General features: G+C 37.9%; 1 pseudogene; it reads right to left on the reverse strand.

The window, feature by feature from the left end:
- Window positions 1–3,831: 3,831 nt before the first annotated feature.
- Window positions 3,832–4,961, reverse strand: LOC136317030 (small ribosomal subunit protein eS4, X isoform-like; annotated as a pseudogene).
- Between the last annotated feature and the right edge of the window lie 4,202 nt (window positions 4,962–9,163).

Below are 9,163 nucleotides of genomic sequence, written 5' to 3' on the forward strand. Positions count from 1 at the left end.
TAAACAATGGACCACTCTCATTGGAACAATTACTATTTGGATTCTTTGTAGACTGGCACACCTTCTGAGTTCAAGTAAAATGCTACTTTATGAGTTCTGATGTGCTGTTTGCAAGGAGCATTCCAATGCAAATCAAGTGTCTTGATCATATAATCTTGGTCATAGCATCTTGGTTTTGTTCTTCTCGCAGATTTGCATCACTGATATATGCAAGTGCCACAAAGTTCAAGGACATATAGGCAAGGGGTAAAACTACATAGGAAACATTGCACTTACACAGTTATGTTTTCTCAGAGGAAATTCACTTAGTATGGCAAGTTACCCCAAAGTATCATTTTACTCCAGTTTTGAGCCAGAAGAACTTTTAATCATATAACCAACAAATAAGTGGTATGGATGATGTATAGTAGCATGGAAGCAAAGGAGAGACAGAATTTAGAGATTTTAAAAAAGAGAGATTATACACGGTGACTATAGTTGATAATTATATCATTTAAATTTACTTAGATAGTAGAACTTAAATGTTCTCACACACAAAAAAATGCTGAATATGTTTGATTATGGTGTGTTCATTAACTTGGTGAATGGAGAATTCTTTGACAATGTATATGTATATCAAATCATCAGGTTGAACAATTTAAATATATTATCATTTTATTTGTCAATTATACTTCAATAAAGCTGGGGGGTGGGGGAAAGATATTGCTGAATCTAGCCTTTCCTTCATTTTATACATGAGCAAACCAAGTCCAGAGAAGGCAATTCACAAAGCTAGTTAGGACCAGAACAAGGTTGAATACCCAATCTCCTGACTCCTGGTTCAGAGTTCTTTTCTTTGAATAATTTTGTGATTAAATTTCAGTTTATGTAAAATTCCTTCAACAATAAATATATGACTTGAGGTGAGGTGAATCATGTTATCACAGGGCACATTATTGGGGTTTATTATAACTTAAATTCATAGACCCTTCTGTGTTAAACATGCTACTTTCTTTTTGTGGGCAGAAAAATATTATAAGTTCAGTTTGGCCCTGGCCAGTTGGCTCAGCGGTAGAGCGTCGGCCTGGCGTGCAGGGGACCCAGGTTTGATTCCTGGCCAGGGCACATAGAAGAAGCGCCCATTTGCTTCTCCACCCCCACCCCCTCCTTCCTCTCTGTCTCTCTCTTCCCCTCCCACAGCCAAGGCTCCATTGGAGCAAAGATGGCCCGGGCGCTGGGGATGGCTCCTTGGCCTCTGCCCCAGGCGCTAGAGTGGCTCTGGTCACAGCAGAGCGACGCCCCGGAGGGGCAGAGCATCGCCCCCTGGTGGGCAGAGCATCGCCCCTGGTGGGCGTGCCGGGTGGATCCCGGTCGGGTGCATGCGGGAGTCTGTCTGACTGTCTCTCCCCGTTTCCAGCTTCAGAAAAATACAAAAAAAATAATAATAAGTTCAGTTAAAGCCTTTTCAGAAATCCTGACTATGGAAGATAGATGTTGCTAGGGAATGCTAATAATGGGTCAAAATAGCACTTAAAATCTATGTATGTCAAAACAAAAACTCCCTAGAAATATTTATTCAGCATTCTACCCTTTATCATCTGGAAAATGATTGGTGTTATTCATTTAAGAGAAAGGCTCTTTTTAGATAACCATACTGCATTTCAAGAAATCCAATCATATAGCATTTTAATAGTACATTCCTTGTCCTAATTTTCTTAGTTATCTGCTGATTTTTATTTGCCATTTATAAAAACCATACATTAACATTGCAGTTTGGAAAAAAATGAATAGTATTTTTTGCTATGTTATAGGTCAATAGCACCAGCTCAAGTTTCATTTCTCTCCTATTAAAATTGCTTATTTGTTTTATCTCAGTGTATATTAAATGGTAATAAGATACAGAGTATATAAGATTGTGACCCATGCCAGTAGGTTTTGCTGTTTCTAGGGTTTTCTTGTTAATTGGTTGCATTGTGTGTCAGATTAGATTCTTCCACACCATTGTTAAAGCTCATGGTCCTTCAGAACATGATTGAAAAGAGAACTAGAAGGAGTTTCACCAAAACAAGGCTAGAAGTGAAATTTTCTAAGGGCAGAGCAATGGTTTTTGTCTTTATGGTTTGAAAAGTAAAAATGCACTCCATCCTGTGAAACTCCTTGAGTATGAAAAAAGAGTGTTTTACCAGTAAAAAAGAAAAAAAAAACTACTTAGTTTGTAATTCTGCACTGATTTCAGACATTTCAGTTTAGAACACATTTATAGAAATAGAAAACTGACTAATATGAAAAAAATATATTCTAGCTTATGTCAAATAATGACTTCTGCCATAGAGTTATGTATACATGATTTCACCTAATAAATGTCCACCTCAGCTGTTGGGTATAAGATTTTTTTTTTTTTGTAAATGAAATTATATGTTAATCTATCTAGTGGTGCTCACTTTTTGAACCAATGTAATAATTGTTTTATGATGTGAATAATCCCCCTCTTACTTATCTATTGTTAGGTTGGATTTTTGTTCATTAAATTTCTTAACAGAAAGCTAAACTTCATGTCTTTATCTCTCACCATTTAAAGAATGGGATTTGGAAAACACAGAAAAGGAGCAGAGACAAGGTAAGGCACTGGCCAAGAAGTCAAAAGATCTTGGCTGAATCCAGCTCTACCACTCATTATTAGCCAAAGGACAGTAGTCAAGTCAGTATATCTTTCTGAGCCTCAGTTTTCTTACTCATAATAATATCATATAAAGAAATTACAATAGTCAAATGTAATAATCTGTGCAAAAACATTTGGACTGTTTAATGCTAGACAAATAAAGTTGATAATTAATAATAATTAAATCCCCTCTACTTCCCTTTCCAAAGCTGACAATGTAAATGATAATCGGTATAGTTCCATAACCAGAGTCTCACAGTATAGAACATAATTTTAATCAAATAGGCTGGTTGTAGCCGTGGCCTGAAAAGGAGAAAAGTCAGGAAGAAAGGCAGTCAGGAAGCATCAGGAAAGTCACATTTAGTTGGAGCTGACTTAACCTGTGTGTAGCCTCCAACACTGACACGTTGTAGGAAAGACAAATAATTTCACTCCAGAATGACTGAGTGAGAAAAATGTGTGCTGAAAATCCCTAGATGATCAATGAACTTCGACTCTGTTAGGACCTATTTCAAATTCGATACAGTACAAGATTTTGGGATTAACTCATTAGACTAAATGACTTGAAAATGCTGATCCTTTAAGGCCCATTTCAATTAACTTTTCCTTATCTAGTCCCTGAATCTCTTCAACTGGAATTAATCTGTTCCTAGTCAGTGCTTCACATAAGAATGGTATGCCTACAGTATGGCACTCATTCAAATTTAGTTGGTTTTAGACTTTGTATATGTCTGTATTTGTATGTATGAGAATGTGCACATGCATGTGTACATATAGGCTTGTGTACTGTCTCACTCCAGAGTATAATCTAATCTCCTAAAGTCAAGAACCATGTCTTGGCTATTATTGTATATCCTTTGTAGCATCTAGTACATTACCTTACACACACTTACTAGTTGCTCAACAAGCACTGCTGACCATTAAAGGGGAAAAAATCATACTTTTCCTGTCAAGTGAACTATTTCTCTTTTCTGTGCCCTATGTACCTCAAACTTTAAGAGGTTTCCTTCCTTATTGAATCCTGTAATTAAGGGAACAAGTCCATGAAATAACAGCTTACTACAGGTACATTTTTTGAAGTCAGTACATAGCATAACAATCAAGATATCAAGATGCTTTTTTTTGTTGTTCTTTTCTTGTTGTATTATCTTTAAGTATAAATACTCTTCAAATCATGTCACCTAGAGATAATTTCATCCACTGCTCTGTTTGGCTACCAGTCTTGTCTTTCTCTTCAACAATAATGAGGTGGACACCTTTTCAATGGGGAAGAAGAATCCATGTTTTCTTGCCTTTGCCAATAATAAAAATATTGAAGAGTCAGGTGGCAAAGTTGTTGACATTGGCATTTTCCACTTGAACTACATCAAAACAGCCACTGTTGCTGTCACACCAATTCTTCCTAGGTTAGTGCCTCTGATCATCATATACAGATTACCAGTTTCTTTTCTATATTTTTTTCTTTTTTCTTTTTTAATGAGAGGAAGGGAAATAGAGAGACAGACTCCAGCATGCACCCCAACCAGGATCCACCCAGCAACCTCACTCTGGGACTAATGCTCAAATCAACAAAGCTATCCTCAGTGCCTGAGGCTGGTGCTTGGACCAATGGAACTATCCTCAGTGCCCAGAGCCTAACTTGAACCAATCCAGTCATTGGCTGTGAGAGGGGAAGAGAGAGAGAAAGGGAAGAGAAGCAGATGGCCATTTCTCATGTGTGCCCTCATCCGGGTCAAATCTGGGATATTCGTACACCAGTCCAATGCTCTATCCACTGAGATAGCATTCTAGGGCCTGTTACCAGTTTCAAATTTGCTAAAATCAGTAATTTTACTAGTCTCCAAATCAATCTGAATGCAGTCATTTATTCTGATGAGGAGAATTGAGGTTGTGGATGGTATGACCATCATGAGTCACCAAAAGAGGGATTCCTTTTGTGCCAACCAAGATCTATCTCACTTTGCACAACTTGTGCTTGGCCTCCCCAGGTGTAATCTGATGAACAGCAGTGTGACTCTTGGAGTCATAGATCAGACAAAAATTCTCTCCAGTCTTGGCAATGTTGATGACATCCATAAAACTAGTAATGTAGTTTATATCTGTTCAGATATTGCCATTATTCTAAATAAACTACTGCATTCATATCTTCTTTACTTCATCTCTTGTTAGGGCATATTTAAGTCTATTCCTTAAGAAAATGATGAAAAGGAGATATTCTCTTAGCAATCGGGACCAGTAGTTAGACAAGGAGTAAACACTGGTCAGTTTATCCAGCATTCAGATGCTGCATATGCTTCAGATGCTTCTTGGGACCATAATCCATGGCTGTGCAAGGTATGGAAAGAGCCATAATCACTGTTCTTGAAGAAAAGTGGTTGATATGATGACAAGGATTCTCATTCTGGACAGACCTGAGAATAGCAGTGTTGTTAAATCCCTTAGAAGAAGCCAGTGTACTTGAGTTATCATAAGTTTCCATCCCAAATGGTGACTAGGTCCATGTAAGATAGTGTTGTCCAATACAGGAGCTACTGACCACATGTGCTTATTGAGCACATGAGATGTATCAAGACTGAATTGAAATTAATGTAAATATAAAATATACATCATATTTAAGACAGTATAAGATTTTAAAAACTATAAAATATCTCATTAGCAATTTTATATTGATTGCATATTAAAATGAAAGTATTCTGGCCCTGGCCGGTTGGCTCAGTGGTAGAGCATCGGCCTGGCGTGCAGAAGTCCCGGGTTTGATTCCCAGCCAGGGCACACAGGAGAAGCGCCCATCTGCTTCTCCACCCCTCCCCCTCTCCTTCCTCTCTGTCTCTCTCTTCCCCTCCCGCAGCCAAGGTTCCATTAGAGCAAAGATGGCCCAGGAGCTGGGGATGACTCCTCAGCCTCTGCCCCAGGCACTAGAGTGGCTCTGGTCGCAGCAGAGCGATGCCCCGGAGGGGCAGAGCATCGCCTCCTGGTGGGCAGAGCATCGCCCCCTGGTGGGCGTGCCGGGTGGATCCTGGTGGGGCGCATGCGGGAGTCTGTCTGACTGTCTCTCCCCATTTCCAGCTTCAGAAAAATACAGAAAAAAAAATAAAATAAAATGAAAGTATTCTGGATATATTGGTTAACTAAAATATATTATTAAAATTAATTCAAATTTTTCTTTTATTTTTTCTAATGTGGCTATTAGAATATTTAGAATTACTTATGGGGCTTACATTATATTTCTATTAGACAGTACTAAAATTGGAATCCTCCCTTGCTTTAAAAATAGAAAAGAATCTATCCTTAAAATAATCTAAATGTTAATAATTAGCACATCCACCATCTTCTTGTGAGACTAATAGGACCCTTAAAACCAAAAGGCTATGACACAGAGCACTGTTAAAAGACCATGTCTTCATTTCTAAAATATCTAAGTCAGTATCCAAGCTACTAATAGGAGTTCTGTACAAAGGCTTACCAAGAAGAGAACAGAACAATAAAAACTTCAAGAGTTACAAGTAAATATAAAGAGGTATTTTTAAAGTTCCTGAACAATAAATCCCCAATATTGACCAACTTAACTTTTGCTGACATGATACCACAAGAAACCAAAATAAACTCCAAATGCTCTGCATGAGGTAGCACAGTGTCTTTCATCCTAACAATGTTTGCTAAATTGTATTGAATTTGGAAGAGGTTGTCTAATTGGATTTTATCTCTTTTTAAACAGAAGTCACTGAACCAGAGTATATCCACACAGAACACTAAACCTCTCCACTGAGTCTATTAACATATATTGAGGATGGATACTGTGCTGTCTTGCCCCTTCATATATAGCAACTGGATCCTTGCTAAAGCTCTACTGCCTACAGGACAGAATTAGGTATAAACTTGACATTTACTATAATAAATACTTTATATATTAGTATTTCACCTAAAGCAGGAGGGCTTCTATAGCACGGTCCTTGAAGACAATATTATAACAAAGCTTCTGACTATTGCACATAGCCACAGTAGTTAAATTATATCATTCACAAATATTTGGGTTCTATGTATAAGGCACAGATATCACCTAAAATTGGAGTATTAAAAACATTAAGGAATAAGAACTCATTAATTAACTAGATGAAAGGGGATATTTTCACAATGTATACATACATCAAATCATGTTGTACACATTAAGTATCTTGCAACTGTATTTGTCAAATGTACCTCAACAAAAAGAGAAGTAGGGAGAAGCAATTTTTAAGCAAAGGTAATTTAAACATTTGAAAAATTAGCTCTGTTCAATTGCACATAGTTTCACTTAAACATGAAAAACCAAAAATGGTATCAACAGGTGTATTCAGTTAATTTAGTGAAATATAAAAAGAAAAACATGCAACAAAGGCATTTGGCATTGTGAAAACAGACTAAGCAGTTGACTGAGCAATCTATTTTCAACAGGTTGTGTGGACATCTTGTAGGCTCTCTTAGTCTGAGGCTATTGACTTAAAAGAGGCAAAAAATATGATCAGATATAGTAAAGTTGAAATTGTCCCAGGGATCCAGCAACATCTGTTCAAACTTTACCCATATTAGGACACTCTTACATTATTTTGAATGAAACTCAATATATTTATGTATGTTTTTCTAGTCTTCTTTATCACCTCCTTGTATATCATTGAGCAGTTTTTGAGGAGACAAGTCACTTTACAATGATTTCAATCTTGCTCATTTTCTAGTTCATATCTTTGTTCATGTTGTTTGTTAAGTATTTGTTTCCTGTGACAGATTTCAGACAAACAGAGCACACTGAATGCTGCATTCCAAATCACTCTGTTCTGCTGGGCTCCAAGTGAAACAAGCTCTCAAAACTCAATCATGTGAACTTTTCACAAGGAAAAATGTCTCTTGAACAAATCCATTCAGAGCTACTATTTATTGAAACTGGGACTCAGGGAGTTGGTGACATTATAGGCTTCCCTCGATGGCCAGAGTCATGAACACCAAAGTTGTCTTTAAGAAGCTTCCACGTGGTTTGGCATATGATTTTATTAATGAGCTAACATTTCCCCAAACTTTCCTATAAGCTTCTAATTTAACATATCCACACTTAAACACAAAATGAGGTACTGATATTAAGAATGTTCAGAGCTCTGGCCAGTTGGCTCAGTGATAGAGCTTCAGCCTGGAGTATGGATGTCCTGGGATTGATTTCTGGTCAAGGTACACAGGAGAAACGTCCATCTGCTTCTCCACCCCTCTCACTTTTCTCTCACTCTTCCTCTTCTGCAACCATGGCTCAACTGGAGCGAGTTGACCCCAGGTGCTGAGGATGGCTCCATGGCCTCCATCTCAGGTTCTAAAAATAGCTCAATTGCTGAGCAACAGAGAAACACCCCAGATAGGCAGAGCATCGCCCTTAGTGGGCTTACCAGTTGGATCCTTGTCCATGCACATGCAGGAGTCTGTCTCTGCACCCCTCCTCTCACTGAATAAAATAATTAATAATAATAATAATAATAATAATAATAATAATGGTTGGGATTTCAAGAAGTAAGGAATGAGAAACTTATAACAGGATTTCTATTAGGGGTAGGAGAATAATGCATACTATATAAATATGCCGTATAGGTGATTTTCCATCAGCACATTAGGAATCTTAAAAACACAAAGCATTACATCCAACCAAGAGGGTAGAAAAGCAAAATCAGTGGGTTGTGGGAGGACAGAAGAAAAGAAAAGTTCAAGACTTAAGAAATCCAAGATGGCAGCTGATTAGATAGAATTATAAATAAATTATAGAACAATAAACCTGAATAACCAACTGAAGATTAGCTGAACAGACGTTTTATAAGTAAAGATTTACAGAAGAAACCACACTGAGATTAGTAGGAAAGGTGGAGTTATAAAAAGGGCTGGCCAAACATCCATGTGCAGTGACTGAAAATTTATATCTCAGCTGGAAAAATTTCCCCTGAAAAGGGAGGGATCTTAACCTTATGACAGACTTTCCAACCCAGAGCACCAGAGCTGGGAAGAGGTACTGATATAAAATCTGGATGTGAAAATCAGCAGGGATTCTTTCCATCATAGAGAGATAAGATTCTGCTATAAATACAGGTGTCCTGCTAAAGAGCCAGCATACAAAACCTTGTTCACAGTCACTCACGCAGAGTCCCAATGTAAGGAGGGCAACTCAGAGTAGAATAAAGTTGTATAAGGAAAAATTGGGTAGTTTGGTTCCAGGGAAAGAGTTGAAGGGGTTGCCACCAGGGTTTCTGTGCTGAGTCTGTCTCCCATACTACACACATAAACTATTTTCTTAATTCATAGCATCCCCTTCCATATTATATCAGCCTTGGGAATGTAATAGTGTAACCATTTGACTCCCAGTTGCTTCACATTGATGAGCTCTCACACTGCAAAGGAGTCAGCTCTCCCGGGCCCTTGGTGTACAGATTTAGGAAGACTCAGAGAGAGTAAGAGGCTAAGTAGTATGGCTGTGATTCAGGAGCCATTTCCTCTTCCTGTGAGCCTGACTGGCACAGTATTCCA

This window comes from Saccopteryx bilineata, chromosome X (assembly GCF_036850765.1).
Source record: "Saccopteryx bilineata isolate mSacBil1 chromosome X, mSacBil1_pri_phased_curated, whole genome shotgun sequence".
Classification (NCBI taxonomy): domain Eukaryota; kingdom Metazoa; phylum Chordata; class Mammalia; order Chiroptera; family Emballonuridae; genus Saccopteryx; species Saccopteryx bilineata.